General features: G+C 36.5%; 1 long non-coding RNA gene across 1 annotated transcript in view; it reads left to right on the forward strand.

The window, feature by feature from the left end:
* The first annotated feature begins 59 nt into the window (after positions 1-59).
* LOC104850092 overlaps positions 60-18964 on the forward strand; it is a 42689-nt gene continuing 23784 nt past the window's right edge. Inside the window, exons 1-2 of the long non-coding RNA XR_776881.1 lie at positions 60-96; positions 14308-14402. This is a non-coding gene — a long non-coding RNA (uncharacterized LOC104850092). The remainder of the gene's footprint in view (positions 97-14307; positions 14403-18964) is intronic.

Consider the following 18964-nt stretch of genomic DNA (forward strand, 5'->3'; position numbering starts at 1 on the left):
CTTGGGTCCTTCCTGGGTCTGTTGTCGCGCAGGCCGGGAGCTCCCGCGCAGGCCGGGAGCTCACGCGCACGCCGCCGGGTGATCGCAGACAGGCAGGTAGGCAGGCAGCTGAAAAAAACCCCCTCTGGGGTCCTCAAGAATGTACTGTTATATATAACAGTGTATTCAGTTTTGATCTGGAAAATGAATTAACCTACTTACTGCCTTTAGTGCCTTCATGTACCAGTCATTTTCCAAAAGTCCACCTCTGAGCACGTGAGACATCTGGGGGATATTTTAGAACTAAACCATAACAATCTCCAGTTCCAGGTATCATATTTTCTGGCTTATGATCCAACTACGTCATCTGTACAAAATTTCAACTTTAGTAACACACATACTCATCTAGCTTTGCTTTAAAGATACTGGTATATTCTGCTATGATTCACTAGGCAAGAGTCAGAAGGCACTCAATCACTATGCCTTTTTCTTAACTTTATCATCGAGATTTACAATTACATAATGATCAATCTTCAGTTCTAATATAGAATAAAAGGCATGAGATTTCATATGGAAAAATAGCTAAGCATGTAATCTCACTTGGATGTCTCAATATGTAATTAAAGTAGCCTATAAAATGGGACCCAAGGACCCAAGTTCAATACCCGGCACCAAAAAAAAAAAAAAAAGGGACTCAAACTACATGTCATATTAATGTGTTTCTTTTGATTTAGAGATCACGAGGATTTCTGTTATTTTGTTATGTAACATGACACAGCCATGACAATAATGTTACCTAGTCCTGCTGTCTGTCTCATGGCATTTGGTTCTAATAATGATGAAGAATTGGCTGACAAAATATAAAATATTTGCAGTGATTTGAGTGCCCATTCACATGGCCAGAAGAGAGATTTGAGTCTTGCTAGCGCCTCTATCTTCCTCCATTGCTATTCATTTTAATTAGGATTAGTTAAATAAAGACCTTCTGGACTATCCATTTCAGTAATAGGTTCTTGCCATTGTTGGTCTCAGTTTTGGCTTCATGTGTTTTGGAAGCTTTTAACGAGTGTTTAAATATTTCGAGTTTTATTTCTCTTTGATGAACCAGTAAGTGGATCTTTTGCATATGGGAAAGGGACCAAAAGGTGGAGGGAGGGGAGAGGAAGGGAAAGGAAGGGAAGGAGACAAGTAAAACTTATTCAGATATGTTATGTATGTTTATCAATTTCCCATGATAAATGTAATCCTATGTACTGAAAATATGTACAAATAGAAATATAAAAAACTAGAAAAAAGAATTGACTTCTTTAATATTAGAAAATGTTTCTATTAAATTTTTATAATTTTCCTTGCACTGAGATGAACTTTGTTTGGATAGCCATTCCAATTATCTATGACATAACAATTCACTTTTTGTCCTTTTACTGTTAATCTATCTTTTCTCGATTTTTTTGGGAGGGCTACCAGGGATCAAATTTGTGATCTTGTGCCTGGAAGGCAGGAACCACTGAGCTAAATCTTCTGCCCTTTTTCTTGATTTTTAAAGTGGATTTCTTATGAACAATATGTAGTTGGGTTTTTTCTCTGCTTTTCAGTTGCAGCATTAAGGCCATTTATATTAACTATCATTTAGGTGAGAGACATATCAAGTTTTTCCTAACTCATCAATTCCTTTAACTTTAGAGAAGCACAAGTGTTCATTGACTTAAAATTTTCAAGGTACTTTTAACTGATGAGTTCTTAGTTTCTGTTACAGGGAAGAATGTTGCTATTAAGCTAGTTGAATTAATAGTTCTTAATTTCTTCACATGTTGCAATAGCTTATTTTAGTGTAATCATATGGAAATAAGATTTTAGAGTTTTATAAAAATCTGCTTAAAATTTTTGCAGATAAACTATATGGGCTAATGTTTTACTCTATGATATATATTTTTCTTTGTTTCTTCCATCTTTTCTTTCAGTGAATTATCAAGGACAATCCTTAAGCTAACTGGTAGTTGTATTGTTTTGCTGGTTGTAAATTTATCCTAAAATTTATCAGGGCTGTGGATGTGGACTGTGAATCTGGCCAGCCAGTGGTTTTCCTTTAGCACAAAACAGGATAGCGGGGAGCAGTCAGGTCATTGTTCACTCCCACCAGGTTCAGCACTCCTAGTATCTGAATATAGAAGCCACCAAGGCACTGCTTTGTGCTTTCATCGCTTTGGTATGAAGACCAATCAGAGCATCACCTATTTTGTCATGGTGGGTATACACAGTATTATTATACAACAGTGTCCACTTAGTTGCAGAAAATCATAGAGGCTGCCAAACAGATGGATTGAATAAGCCCTTGATACTGATACAACGTGTAATGCTGCCCAATTAAAGCTCAGTTAATTGAGGCCATTATATAATCCTTTTTATTAGCAGGTAGGTGATCACAGGAAGTTTGGTGTTGCTTCCATGGCTACATTTTTTGTTGTAGAGGGCATCCCACATAGTATCAAAAGCACAGTATGCTTCACATAGCAGAACAGCTACAGGGTCGAGGGAGATGACAAGGGCCAATCTGGAAAATATCCATATTCAGATACATGCTCCAGGATACGATAGATAACAGCAGCTAGGTTGCCAAGAGATTGCCTAAACATTTGAGGGACAGGTAGGAATGTAGAAACGTAATGCTTTGTCCACAATTGCAAAGACAGTAGGGCAAGGGCCCCCAGTGCTCCATCAGCTACACTTTCCAAGACCTGAAAGTTAGGCTGCGAACCACACAGCCATGCTTGTCTTGGGCAAGACCTGGGAGCAGCCCTGAACAATGGGAGCCGATCCCAGCTCTGAGGGTCATGGCCTTTTTGTCATGCGGTCTTTGTTGCTTTTGTTTTTTTCTCATTTCCTGGCTTATCTGTATTTTAGTGACTCTGCTGTATCACCAGCCTTTTCTAGCTAGATATTCCTTATTAGTCAAGATTGTCTACAGACAAAAAAAAGTAGTATTAAGAGATTTATTTTAAGAAATTGGAATCTAGATTACAGAGACTGGCAAACCTGAAATCTGGACACTCAAATAGGAGTCCACGGTGTAGTCTTGAGTTTGAAATGTTAGACTCGGCTGGCAGGTTGAAAATTAAAGCACAATTTCCATTTCAGCCTAAAGGCAGAATTCTTTCTTGGATAAATCTCAGGCTCAATAAGTCATCAAAGATAATCTCCTTCACTAAATAGTCAACTTATTGTGTAGGTTAATTACTTCTATAAATATGTACCTGGCAACATCTACTGAGGTGCTTGATTAAGGAACTGGGTTTCACAGTCTTGCAAGGTCACATATAAACTTTAAGCTCTACAAATTTTTCTTTGCTTGTTTTATTTTGATTTAGTTTAGTGGTAACTCCAGGTCTTACAACATACACGTTAAGCATTGGGTTTCAGGAAATATATTTGACTATTTTCATATTTTATAAGAACCTTCTACAGGTTTAATTGTAGCACCTCCCCAAATGCATACATTTAGTCTCTAAGAACCAGTGTGATGGTACTTGGACTTGGGCCTTTGGGTGGTGATGAGGTTGAGAAGAAATCATGAGAGTAGGGTGCTCTTATAAGGAAATCAGTGGCCTTCCAAGAAAAAACACCAGGGAGCTTGCATCATTTTCTCAGCTATGTGAGTAGTAGATGAGACTGTCAGAGTCCATAGCGGTGTAATAGCAAGTGATAAATGATTACCTAAATTTTAGGCTCCTAGTCTCTAGAACTGTGAAAAATGAGTTTTTGTTATTTAAGCCATCAAGATTCTGGTATGCTGTTATGCCACTTTATATTGAGTAATAGTAGAGAACTTTTGTTCTTTTCTCTTGTTGATATGGTAATATCACTATATATTTAAATTTTTTTGTTTGTTTGTTTTTTTGAGACAGGGTCTCACTATGTAGTTGAGACTGACCTGGAACTCAGTGTGTAGTCCAAGCTAGTCTCGAACTCACAGTGATCATCCTGCCTCAGCCTTCCAAGTGCTGGGATTATAGCTGTGCACCACCATGCCTGTCTTGTACATGTTTAATTTCTAAATGTGTTATAAACCCCAAATAGTTTTTTTGTTGTTCTTTTGAGACAAAGTCTCACTTTCTGATCCTGGTTAGATTAGATAAAGGTTTACTTTATTTTTACCGTATTGTTTTATTCTCCAAATTGTATGACTTATCTTCAATCACAGTCATATTCAGTGATATTGTAAATTAGAGTGTAAACATGTAAATTATGAGGAAATAGAATTTCTCGTATTATTTTATCTATCTGTTTCTAGAGCTATATTTTTGTATATAAAAATTGGAAATATGTAATCGTACTAAGGGGTAAAGTAGAGAACCTTTATTCCATCTTCCTGGAAGTGTAAATACTTGTTACTATTGTTATTATCATTTTTAATATCGTTGTTTTAAAGGTGTCATCTACTTCCACTCTATGTAGGGAAATGGCAGGAGTCCTCTTTTGTAGATTTATGTCTCTCTTTGTAATGCACATTTTCCTACTTTTGTGATCTTCCTTTGATTCTTAGCAGTTTAACTCCATATGCCTTCGCTTCCCTTTTTGTTTGTAACATTTGTAATATTTTTATCTTGACATAATTTCACTTGTATCATTCTGCCTTGTATCACTGAGCATTCTGCAGTCTTTGTTCTTCACCAAAATTGTGAAATATTTCAGTCATTATATCTTCTGATACTTTTTAGGCTCTATTTTCTCTCCTATCCTTTTAGAACTCCAATTAGACAGTATAGACCATTTGATTTTGTGTCACAAATCACTGAAGATATTTATGAATCTCTTGTTTTTAAATTAAGCAATTTCTCTTGAACACTCTACACACACCAGTGTTTCTTTCCTTGGATATCTCCAAATATCTGTTGGTTGATTTCAGTGATATTTTATTGCAAACATCATGCTTCTAAATTCTCGAATGGTTTGCTTTTTATTTTTCATTTCTTTGCTAAGACCCTCTATTACCATTCATTTTTATAATATTTTCATTTTGATTATTGAATATGTTTTGAAGCAGTGGTTATAATGCTCTTTCCTGGAAATCTCAATGTATGAATTATTTTGGAATGCTTTTGCTGTTTGTATTTTATTTCCTCTTAATTATGAGTTACTTCATCTCATTTTTTCTCTATACATAGTCATTTTATTGTATGTTAGACAAGGGGGATACTTTATAGAAATTCTGAATCTATCGATATCTTCTGAAGAGTGCTGATTTTTGTTTTTCAGACAGTTAAATTTAGACACTTGAATTACAGGGATTTGCTTGTATATTTTATTAGGAGAGATCTGTTTTGGTTTTGTTCCTTGTTCAAGGAGAATGCTTAGTTCTGCTATAGCATGTATATTTTAACTTCTGATGTTTCACTGGGAAGAACCTGCAGTGAATTCGATAGTTGTGTGTGTGTGTGTGTGTGTGTGTGTGTGTGTGTGTGTGTGTGTAACTGCCTAGGGAATTCATTCCCCTCCTTGAAGATTTCCAATATTATTATTAGAAACTTCACCCTGTTGGTAGAGTTTGGAGAAGCCAGAAATATGAAGATGTTGTTACACAGTGATGTGGAAAATTCTTTCAGTGTCTTCTTCCTTTCCAATATTTTTAACCTTAATTTGCAGCAATTTAGATAGCCCTGATGCTTGCCTTTGGAGATTTCAAGGCAGGGAGACTATAGATATCTGCTTGAGTTTCAGTCAAACAGTATTACATGGGCTAGAGTGTGATTCAGCAGAACTACTTTCAAGATTAAATAAATACTTCTAAGATTAAATTCCCCTTTATTTTGTGTTCCTATTTATTTGATATTCCATATTTTCAAATAGTTTTAAAAACATTTTATTCAGAATTTAGCACTGTTACCTGGAGGGGGATTACATCATACTTAAAAAGAAAAAAAAATACTACTCAACACTATTAAAATGAAACTTCTCAATTTATATTTGTAAACAAGAGTACATTATCAATGAAAGAGTGAGTTATGACAGAAGTTTTCTGATTTCTTAGATTGCATGTGTAGTGTCTAATAGTTTTGTGAGTTTTACAAATCTAGTTTTTTCATTTGAATAAATGTTTATGATTATTAGGTAGTTTAAAAATATAAAATGAATTACTAAAATCAGAGAGCTGTCAAAAAGAAAAGTGGAATTTGGTTTTATAGGATCATGGCTAAAATCTGATTTTTTAGACTGTGTCTCAATTCTGCTACATGAAACAATTTCAGTTACTCTAAGGAAAAGCAAAGACTAAAGAACTTTTAAAGATTATATGAGATTTTGTGAAAAATCTCATTTTTTCTTATGCCTAATAAAATTATTCTGTCAATATTAAATTGTCAGGCAATGATCATTGTATGTAGCTGTACTTACAAAGCATAGTAGAATGTACATCTTTGTCATTATCTTGTTCCAAATCAAAATACCCTATGCTTGCGACTGTAAGGAGGAAAGGTTTATTTAGGCTCACTAGGGGTTTCCATCTATAACTGGATGATTCTAAGGCAGGGCAGCATGGCAGAGGAGAGCTAGCTCATGGCACAGCAGTGGGAACAGAGAGAGAAATCAAGGGTGGAGAAAGACATAGATCCTTCTTGGCAACATCCCCATGAACTACCTACTCTAACCTGGCTTCATCTCCCAACATCACATTTAGCTGTACACTCATCAGTGAACTAATTCAGTGATGTGTATCATACCCTCATGATCCAATTACCTCCCAAAAGTCCTACTTAGGCGTCCATGAGGCTTTGGGGAAATACCAAGATATAAACTGTAACAATGCGTTTGGGGGATATTCATTATGAAATACTGGAGCCCAAAGATATTTCTCTTCTTCAAAATACTTCTTCTTCTTCTTCTTCTTCTTCTTCTTCTTCTTCTTCTTCTTCTTCTTCTTCTCGGACTAGTCTTATTTCAGTTCATATTTTAGTGTTACCAGCTCTCAAATACACCTGTACTTTCCAGGAATAATCATTTAAGTAGATTATATGTGTGATCCATATAGCTTTCAATCAACTTGCTTGTTTAACTGTCAACTGTTAACAGTCCTAGAGATTGTAGATGTAGCACAGTGATTTGAGGACAAAGCAACTCCACCTAACTTTGGGAATAAGGGTATTTGTAGTCAGTTCTCCTATGACAGTTTCTTTGTTATTCCCATTTAAGTAAGATCTGAAATGAAGTATTCTCTTTGTGTTCTTCTTCTTCTTCTTCTTTTTTTTGTTATTGTTTTTTGTTTTTTGAGATAGGGTCTCATTATGTAGTTGAGAATCACCTGGAACTCACTATGTAGCCCAGGCTGGTCTCCAACTCACAGCGATCCTCCTGCTTCAGCCTCCCTAGTGCTGAGATTACAGGTGTGCGCCACCATGCCCGGCTCAAAATTCTTCTTAAACTCTACAGAAATCTTGCCAACAGCCTTATCTGTCAGAGTAAGAAGCTAATTTGCTTTGATTAAAGAGACTTGATTTTATAAAACTAAATTTTTAATTTTATAATTTTAGGACCTTATTTCTTTGCTTCTATACATAGTTACTAGACTTAAAAATGAATCCTTCATATAGTTATCGCTGTAAAATTTGTTTCTATAAAATAAGTTGAATAGAAAGATAATAATGTTCAAATGATAAAACAAAGGGCACCTCAGTCTAAACACTGCATTTCCCAATTATGCTCACATTGTAGCTATCTTTTCCATTTCCTAAGCTTGATCCTTTGTTCGTATGCCTGCCTTTTCTTACTGTGCTTACAAATGCATGGTAAGGCTAGTTCTGGAAGGATTAAAAAGCAATTTTATGGGAAATATATTTGCATAATTAACCATGTCTTTTAAAGTTAAACACTAAATATTAAATGTATAATTACAATCTTTAAGATACTATTCACTCTTGAGTAAATCCATATTTGTATACTATTTTTGAAACCTAACCTTGTTTACCAAATAACCAGAGATATGCAATTGATGTTTGAGGGCATCTTTCCTAGTTTTTTAAAAAATGACACAATTAGTAGAGTGGTTAAACACAAAATTTTATCAACATTTTTCATTTTATATATATTCTTCCTAACAGTTTTCAAGTTTTTTTAAAGAAAATTTTCTGAAATATTTAAATATGATGTAAATATTGTCTTTGCAGATGCTTACTATTGGCTTAGATTTAAAACAGTTAAAATCATAACACTAATGCAAAATACTACTGGCTTTTTAGTACTGGAGAATTTGACTGGATGTTTGGATGTCATCTGTATATGGGTCTTCATGATGCCATTCCTCTCCTGTGAAAGTGTTTATTAGTACTTATTTTCCATATAAAACATAAATATGTGTGTTTTTAGCACAGGCCAACCTCACTTTTTCTTCTTTCTCTCTGCCACCCCAACCTCTCTCATTATTTACATTTCATACATGTTTATTTTGTTGTCACCTTCTTCATAATTCACACTCTAAGTAGGGGCACAATATTTTCCTTCTGTTACTAGGAACACGTCTTTTCAAAATCTAGCGTCAAATACTTGTCTCCTATCAGTCAATCAGGTGGAGTACATTGGACTCCTTGGTATTTTCCTGTACAAAGTATTAGATACAGAGAGAAGTCACCTATTGAGTAAAAAATATAAAATGTATGGGCTTTTTCAGAGGAATTGTGAAGGCAGCCAGCCACTCGTTTTTCCTAATATTTATTTGTTCATGCTGCTTCTGCTAAGATATATTCATACTTGCTAATAATTTGTATCTTGTTGATCTGTTAACCCAGCATACTGAACACAATATTTTAGTTGTGTTTTGGCTTTTATATTGTGCTGTGTATCTGAATGACTGATTATTTTATTTTGTATTTTGGAAGAATTGCCTAACAAATAAATCATGCATCACCTAAGAAAACAAAAATAGTTGCGTTACTTAAGTAATAGCGAATGCATTAATAAAATATAGCAACAACAAAATTTTAAAGATGTCTTACATTCATTCAGCATGTTTTTCTAATTTAAGGGAAATTTTAATAATTTGTAAAAATCATATATACAGAACATGTTCAACCAACCACCGTGGCACGGCACACTTTTTACACTTTGTCACATATATCTTAGCCTAGACCCAGTACCTGTAAGCGGAGGCTGGTTACAGTGCAGTGGTCCTGCCTGGGCAGTTTTGGTGGCCACTCCCCAGGGTCGTCGTGGCAGAGCATCACGCCTCTTGATATTTAAGGCCTCTGCCAGGTCAGGGAAGCTTCAGGAGCAAAGCCATCTCCACCTCCTCCCCTCTGCAGGGCCTCAGCTCCATTCAGCAAATCTACTGGGCTCCCTGGGTGACAGGTGAGGCACAAGGTGGTGCAGGACTGGTGGTGCTGAGTGGGGCCAGGAACGTTAGCAGTGGGGATAGACAGGGCCATGGTGATGGGTTTTCATTGGTTCTAGAGGAGTTAATGGACACTGAGACTGTTTTCAATCAATTTGCATAAGAGGTCAAAGGTAATTCTGTGAAGTTCCTGGGACTGGCAGAGTTAATGCAGAGCTACCTTCATTTTCCCAGACCCTATGGGTAACCATACTAGCACTGCAGCCCAGCTCACAAAAGCTGGTGAGACCTTCCATCCACTGATCCACAGGCAAACCTGGAAAAGCACATTGTCCTGACGGCTGGGGAAAGCGGGGCAGCCTGACCTGATGTTACTGGTCTCTTAAACGCCAAGTCTTGTCTAGTTCTTGATTATCTAACTTTCCAGCTCTGCCTGTGGTGTACACCGACCTCACTGAGGCAGAGACCTCCTATGTTACTCTGAAGTTGTGGGTGTGGGCGGAGGGGGCCCCCAGCTAGGCAGAATGGGTGCCATAGGCCATCCACGCATGGCACAAGCCTCAGAGCTCTCCCAGACTGCAGTGACCTTGCAGATCAGCTGAGGATGGTGGCTGCAGGGTGGAGCTGAGGCTAGGTTCTGATCTCTGGGAAGTGAGGAACAGGCCTGATGACCATCCCACAGATGTGAGGCCTTCAGGTCCTGTCACACAGGAAGCTCAAGGCCAGGCCAACCTCATCTCAGTCCACTGGGGAAGGCCCTGCTTTCTGGGCAGGAAGCCTGTCTATTCTGAGTGCCCCTATTTCCTGTCCCTTACTATGTATGCATGGACACCAACTCCTGTGGACACCCATCATGACAGGCTATTTTGGTGGCCTCCTGCTCCTCTATTTGGGTTCTGGGAGTGGTTCTTTTGCACAGGAATTTCATGTGTGGGAACAACTTAGCTTGTAAGGGACTGGTTCAGCAAGGTCTGGGCAATGTCTGAGATACAAAGCATGACGGTCCTGGGCGCTCACAGAGTGGGGTGGTTACAGCCTGAAGGTGGGCAGAGCGGTCTGCTTGTTCTGGGTGGGAGGTCCTCAGGGTAGTGAGCAAGAGGGGTTGAGAGGGGCTTCAGACCACTGGTGACCTGCTTGTAGGTGGAAGTCAGTGGTCACCTACAGAGACATCATTGCTGTAGTTTGGAGATCAGATTCCCTACTCTAACATCCTGAGAACCACCAGGCTTCAGGTTCTAGAGAGGTCTGATAGGATAGACAGCAGGTCTCCAGCCCTCTGATGTCCCTTCTCAGGACAGCATGTGAACAGTCCAGAAATCTGGGCTGCTGAGGCAGTAACCAGCTGGGGTTACCTCCCAGATTCTAGACCTCCACTCTGGATACGGGCACCTGCTGGCATGTCACCTGCCCTGAAACACAAATAAAATGAATAAAACATGAATAAACTATAATAGTACATAAGGTCCTAATGAGATATTTGACAATGTGAAATAGGAAGAAAAGGGTTAAAGGTGTAGGGAAAGTGGGAAGGGTAGGGGAAAGGTAATAAGGGAAAGAAAAAAAAATAGGAGAAAATGAAAAAAATGGAAATAAAATGTTTGTAAATGGGGAGGGAAGGAGAGGGTGAAGGGAGGGCAGGGACAAGGGGAAAAAATGAGAACCAAGACCTGTCATGTAAAGGTACAAGATCCCAAAGATGAATGTAACTGTACTGTATCCCTAAAACGTACCAATAAACTCAATGAGGAAAAAAAAAATGTCTTAGGTTACCTATTGGTCTCCTATAATTATAAAATTTTAAATTGCATTTATATAGCAATTGAATATTAATTAAGATGCACACATGCAGCATACAATATGAAATTCTTAAGCCGTCTCTTTCCTGGATTTAAGGAGGTGACATTTATTCAATTTACATTTATGGAGCACAAATAGGTACAGGCCATTTGTCGAATTCTACTTGCTGAAGTGCTGCCACCCAGAGCCAGAGACAAATGCATTATCTTACTCAAATCCTCTAAATTTGATGAACACTCAGGAGGCTCTATGTTAGAGCCAATGTCAAGAATGGTCCAATTAAAAAAATATTACATAGATATTTGGCAAGGTGGTGCACGTTTTAGATTCCATGTGGATTTCAGCTTTTGACTAGATGCCAAATCAACTCTGTCAGCATTTCTTTCTGAAAAGAGTAGTGAATTAATGTGTAGGGAACTAAGAGCGACAGAATTTTGACTGTAGCTTTTCTGACACCAATGTAGTGCTATTGATTGATACAATTTGTTCAACTTTTGTACAGTTTGAGACTATGAACGCATGACCATAGTCACATGTTGAAATAAATTATTCTTGAATAGTGAAGCCATCTTACAAAGAAGAGACTGCCAGCCAGGTAAAAGAATCAAATGATCTTAAATAAATTAACGGTTCTTACTAAGGATTTGACTTGAATGTATATGAAGATAACTTTTGATAAAGGAAGTTAAAATGTTAGTTTTCCAGAGGACATTAATTCTGAATGGTGTTTTCCTGTCAAATGTGAAAAAGAATGTCACTCAATATTGCTATACAGTGATTAGGAAGGAGTACATTTCAAAGTGCTTTATCTCTTTCCTTTTTACTTGTTATCATCCACCGTTCTGGGAGTATTTATTCTTTAGAATATTCCAGAGCTGTCCTTGTTCAGTTTTCCACATGTCCTTCACAAATAGTGTCATTACTTCCTATTCAGTGAACAATTTCAAAAATAAAAACAAAGAATAACAACTTGAGAACTAAAATATTGCCTCTGTTACTGACAATCAGCAAATCACTGTATGTTATTAGGTCTGTTCAATCGGCAGGTTAATATAGCTGCTTTCTTTGCCCCATAAATGGGCCCAGGTCACCACCTCATAGTTGACATTCCTGGAATGACAGAGTGAATCTCTGTACCAGACATCTCAGAAGGAAGGAAAGTGTGCCTGGCTGTCTCAATTTTGCCATCAGACTAAGCATTCTCGCTTTCCCAATGAAAAAGAGAAGTGAAGAGCATCCTGAAAAAGTTTCTTCTTGATGGACGCCAAGAGTAGAGAAACAAAAATGACCTTTGAAAATATGCTTATCGAAAAGAAAAGGGAAGGAAACGCCCACTTGTACTCTTCGTGGAAGTAGCAAAGCACCCCTCGTTTCCAAAATGCTACTTTTTCTCAGGGACATCAGTCTTAAGAAATATTAGTTGATGTTATTTTTGCCATAATATTTCTATTTTCTTCTCCAGTTTTTTAATTTCTTCCTCTAGGAGTAGGATCGAGCCCTCAAAATGCCCCAGTAAGTGCCTGGCATTGGCACTGTGACACAACAGCAACCCCTGCAGCCTTGATAATTGTGAATTTTTCTTAATTTTTTAATGTCAAGCCTATAATTAAAAATGTTTAGTTATTTGTAATTGGATATTCATATCACGACTTCCTTAGAATCATGAAAATTTAGAGCATAATAGATTCTTATTAGACATGTAACCCTTTGTTCATTTTAGGGTAAAAAAAAATCAAAAGACACAAATTCACCGGGCTAAATTAAATTTTTTTTAAAAGGAAACAACTATTTTCTGATTATGAAATGGATCAACAAGAATATATAAAGTTCAAATATGCATAATGATATTTACATATATACGTATATCAATAAACATCTCAATATTTATACCTTTATGTGGTGCATAATAAAATTATTCTATTATTAATGAAGTACTGAGGTTCATACGAATTACAAGAAAATAATATAAAATATTTTATTTTTGTTTTGTATATTTACTGTGTATGACTTGATATTATTTATGTATATAGTCTAGTGAGTTGCTGTAATTATAAATGGTGTTTTGTTTTTATCTCAAGAGCAAATAAAATCATTTATACATGAGTCCCATGTATGATGGAGTTTTATTATCTGTTAGTGATCTTGATGTGCATAAGATTTCTAGTCTTGATCATCTTATATATCTGCTACTCTGTATCTTCTGACCTACATCTCCCATTTTCTGCTTTCCTCCAAACTCTTACCATTATTTGGCCTGTCTCTCTTTATTTGAATTTTTAAAAGATCCTGCATAAAGGGTAGATCATACAATTATTTTTTTCTGGGTCTGGCTCATCTCACTTGATATACTGTCTTCAAGGAAAGTAATTCATTTTGTGGTAAATGGATCTCATTCTTTTTTTAGTATTGCATAACGTTCTCGTTCTCTTGTATGTATATATGTATATATTACAGCTTCTTTATCCTTTTGAACATTGATGGCACTTAGGTTGTTCCAAAAATCTTTGCTATTATAATAATGCTGCAATGAATGTAAGAATGTAAAAATCTTCACAAGTATCATTTGGGTATATGCCCAGAAAGAGATTAGATCTTATGGTAGTTCTATTTATAGTGTTCAAAAAATATATACATATATATATTGTTTTCCATCTTAGTTTTACCAATCTAGATTTCTACCAACAGTGTAAAAGAGATATTTCTGGCCTAAGTTTATCTCTCTGACTCCAGAGACCTATGTTTTTATAGCAAATCTGGAAAATTAGAAACTGCATAAAATGACCATTAAATAATATTAAAAAGTCAAGGCCTAAAGTGATCTATCAACATTTTGACATGTTAAAACAATTATTATTTTTAACTTTGTACTTTGATACATATATTTATGTAATTGAAATTAGTGCTGAATGTTTTTCTTTTTCCTCATGCAAGATTTAGTGGCTTTCAGTATGTTCTGTTTTTAGGAAGAATTTTAAAAATATCAGTGGAGGTCTCTGCCCAAAGGTAAAGAAAATTTTGTCAAGTTCTCTTTATTATTATGTCCCTTAACAAAATAAAAGATAATTTTATATAAAATTTATATAGGTTCCTATATTGGATAGTGTTGATGTAAGACATGCAATGAATGTGATCATTTTGCATTATTCAGAAAGTTTTGGAGCTAAAATTTTCTTGACTTTGACTGTTTAATTAAACATATCTTTTCTTTTTCTGAATAGGACTTAGAGGGAAATAACTAGATAAAAGGGAAGTCTGAAATGAATGAATTCTGAAAATGAAATGTTTGGAATGGACCAATCCATAGAAACAGAAAGTAGGTAACTGGTTCTCAGGAAATGGGAAAGGGGAAAACAGAAGCGACTAAGTGATAGTTTGAGCTTCCTTGGGGAAAATGAAATATTTTTGGAGTTAGTAGTGATAATTATAACACATTGTGAATGTAGTAACTGCCATAGAATTGCACACTTTGAATGGTCAATTTTTCTGCAAGGTATATTTTGCCATAACAATAATATATAAGCATCCGCATACACACACACACACACACACACACACACACACACACACAATAGTTATTCTTAAAGAACAGCTTTGGTAATGGACAAGAGTCTAAAACCTTGGTTCCGTGTAAGACAGCTTTGCCCAGCACACTTGTGGTGTGGAGTCATCTGCCTCCAAAACAAGTGATACGAGTGGAGGAAGAGAAGTACAGTACTGATAAGAAAGATGTCTGCTTGAAAATGAGAATAGGAAACGCAGTCGTTTTTTCTCCACAGAATATATTTCCTGATTAATAGCAATAATTAAGGACTAGTGCTTGCCTATAGAATAGGATTTTTTATTAGCCAATCTAGAAGATAATGATTCTATTATTACAAAAATCTTCCTTCTGCACTTGAGTTCCACTGCCACATCATTGCCACAACAACCTTTCTTCCGTGAGCACTGCTGATGCAGATCACTTTCCTCCGAGGTTAAGCTGGTGGCTTTGAGATTGAAAATCCATAGGTAGTTACCTAATCATTCAGTTCTTTTCCATTCATGCCCCACAGAAACTTGACAGTCTATAATACTTGTCTTGTTAATTTTCTCCTCTCTGAGACACAATATCTAACACCCACAACTTCACAGGAGAGTCCTTTATTTTGGCCCATGTTTTTAAAATGATTCAGTCCGTAGTCAGCTGGAATGAGGAGTCTGGCAGAGAAAAACTGCTCCTGTCAGAGAGAGAAGGAAGGTGCCAGAGCAGGTCACACCCACAATGGCCTGCATATTCTGCCCAGACCTTGCTCCTAGCAGCATGTTCAGCTATAAATATGACAATGATTAATCTACTAATGAGTATAGAGTCCCCATAATCTAATCACCTTCAAAAAGCCCCATTAAAGCATTGCTGTTTTCAAACTTCATAGCCTTTTTCTTGGATTAGGTTTGCTCACTGCCTGTGGCTTTCATTTGATGTTTCACTTTCTTGGCGACTCAGAATGTTGGGGTTGCTACTGAACTTTCAACTTCACTCTTTTAGCTTCACACACTGGCCTCTTGAAGGAACACTGCCTGGCCTCCGAGGCCTTCTCTTGAAATCTGGGTGGAAGCCTCTGTGAGCCTCCAAATCTTTCATTTTGCATGCCTATAAAACCAACATGACATGGACAATGCCAAGGTCTGCCACTAGCCAGGCCCCTTTGGATCATGGCTGTAGAACTCTCTGACGGGCTGAATGACTGAGCACTAAGAATAAAACTCCATAAAAACAATTTAATTTTCTAGGAACCTCTTTTCCAATATGACATCCTGAAGCTGTTTCCTCAAAGCAATGATTTTCAAGAGAGTTTACCTTTATCTTTTTATACCTTTGAGCCAGAAAAGAGTGGAGTCTTTCTGATTCCTGAGATGCCCTTAAGACATTTTTCCTATAGTTCTGATACAAATTATTAGACTTATTTTATGCTAATCTTTTTTTTTCCTATTTTCCTATATACATTTTCAGTATACAATACAGTTACAGTCATCATTGGGATCTTGTACCTTTATGTGATGTATCTTGGTCCTTATTTTTCTCCTATTCCCCTGCCCTCCCTTCACCCACTCCATACCTCCCTATTTACAAGACTTTCTTTCAATTTTTTCCTCGTCTCATACATTTTTCTTTTCCCTTCTTTCCTTTCCCCATCCCTTCCACTTCTCTTACTCCTTTAGACCCTTTCTTCCTATTTCACATTATCATACATTTTGATCATCCTTATTTACACTTATAGTTTTTCATAACTGAGAAACTATTTGGTATTTACACATGTGTGTCCTATTTATTTAACTTAAGAGTATGGCCTCAATACACATCCATTTAGCTATAAATAGCTCTAGTTTCTCATTCTTTATGGCTGATTAGTACTCCATTTTATTTAAAAAAAAAACACACATCTTCTTTATCCAGTCTCCAGTTGATGGGTAATTGGGTTTTTTCCAAGATTTAGCTATTACAAACATGGGTGCACATATATTGCTATGGTATGACTCTTTTAAATCTTTGGGAAGACACTCAGCAGAGAAGTAGCTAATCTTTTTAGCAACTGTGCTCCCCAAGGCCTCAATTCTTCAGATGCTTCCTTTCTGATAAAAGTGTACACTGGTTTTGTATCTTCTGGCTCTCCTATTTGCTTATTTGCTCCTGAATTTTATGCAGGCCTGACTAAAAGCCACCAGCAGTACTCATGCCATAGCAACAATGCTGGATGGTCTTTTAATTTCCTCTTTAGATTAATTACTCAGCCACCTGTAATTTCAGTCTGCTGCAAAGTGTCAAGACGTGGGCATAATGCAGACAAATTCTCTGTCAGAGCTTAATATATAAAGACTTGAGTCCCACTGACAGTGGAGTCGTTATTCCCAACTGAAGCCTCCTGATTCAGTGTTTTTTTCTGTGTCTTTCTATTAGCGTTGTAGTCTTCTGAGTTCCCACCAGAATCTGCTATGAAACTGTGTTTATAGCATTGCAGGATTTATCTAGCCAGCATCTTCAATCATTTTCTAAACTCCTCTGACAAAACCAATTCCAAAGGAGTCTAAACCACATGGTCAGGTACAGTGATGGCAATGACCCTGACCATGTGGTTTAGACCCCTTTGGAATTGGTTTGTCAGAGGAGTTTAGGAAATGATTGAAGATGCTGGCTAGATAAATAGGAATCTGGGATGGTTATATTTCCTTCTAGGTCACATCCCTAGTGACTTACATCTTCTAACAAGGTCCCACCTCTTAACAGTTTATTTAGTCATAAATACATCAGTAGATTAATCTACCAATCAGTATACCATCACAGTGATCCAATAATCACACTTCTAAATACTTCCTAAATCTAAAACATATTATTATTAGAGTAATAATCATGAACAATATTGGGTACATTGACCATAATATTTTTTCACTCCTGACATTTAGTTTAACAGACTCTGTTTTAAATTCCTCTGATAGGCTCAGATCTTACACTGAACAATCATATTTTTTTCAAAGTCGTTTATTTCCCAATTTTCTGATGTCTTTATATTCAGCTTCAGGGTAGAAAATCTGGTTTTATAAATTCAAAAAAGTCCATATGAAAGGATGTTGTCATTTGGAAGACCTTTTATAGTTAGAAAGTACCTTTCTAAAGATTATATTTTCTTCTTCTCTGTGGTACTGGGATAAATTGTAGGGCCTTTCACTGAGCTACATCTTTAGCCCTTTTTATATTTTGATTGTGAGATGGTGTCTCATTAAATAACTACAATTCGCAGACAGGGACAGAACTTGCAATTTTCATGCCACAGCTTTGCAGAACCCCGGGATTATAGGTATATATTTCTATCCTGGTAAAATCTACACTGTGTTCTTTTTCTCCTTTCTGTTTAAACATATTCAGATTAAATTTCTATTTGTTTCATAGTCTTATGCTAAAATCTACACGATAAAGCCAACACAAAAATATTTAGAAATTTTCATATTAACTTTATCTAGTAGTACGCATCTGCGGTAGCAATCTTTTATACTAAAAATAAAGCAGAAGTGACATGCCGTGGGAACAGGAGATGATTATTGATTAAATAGCAACATCTGATATATCCAATGCTTAATAAATGTTTATTGAATTATTTTGCTTGGCTTCATAGTTGCGCCTAACAGCTCGCATGGAAAATATCCTGTTATTCCAGAAATCTTTCTTGACTTTTTTTCTCTTTGTGCTAAGTGATTTTATTTTACTCCATCAGACCGATTGACTTAAGCAACAAAAATTTAGTTTTTAGAAGGTAGAGTTCAAAAATAAGTTGCAGGCAAGGTTATTTTCTATTGAAACAGATGACCTAAGGGGAACTTGACTTCTTGCTGCTTCCTCTCATGGCTTTTCTTTGTGTCCTCACGTGGAGACACCTACAGAGAGCCACATAAGGTTCAAAAGGGAAGGAGAGGGAAAGGAAAAAGAGAACATTCTAGTATTTTTCACTTCCTCTTATAGTCTTATTTGTTTAGGTACATGCTCCTGTGACTTAATTGAATTATATTTACCTCTCTTTTTTCTACAGTCACAGGGATTGAACTCAGGGCCTTTGTATTCCCAGACAGAATTATTTTTGTGTATTCACTATGTCGCCCAGCCCGGGCTTGAACTTATGATGTTCTTTCCTCAACCTCCCAGAGTCCTGGTGTTATAGTCATGCACCACAGCAGACAGATATAGTGGCTACTTTACCAGACCTGTTCTTGAAGACAGTTGCACTGGAAGATCTAGATTTCACTATGTGAATTTTTAAGGGATTTTAAGGGATATCTTAACAACTTTCCACTTTCTGTCTACCCAAATTTAAGTCCTCATATGCGAAATACCTTCTCCCAATCTCAATA

Source organism: Fukomys damarensis, unplaced genomic scaffold, assembly GCF_012274545.1.
Source record: "Fukomys damarensis isolate Sample0158 unplaced genomic scaffold, DMR_v1.0_HiC HiC_scaffold_26, whole genome shotgun sequence".
NCBI lineage: Eukaryota > Metazoa > Chordata > Mammalia > Rodentia > Bathyergidae > Fukomys > Fukomys damarensis.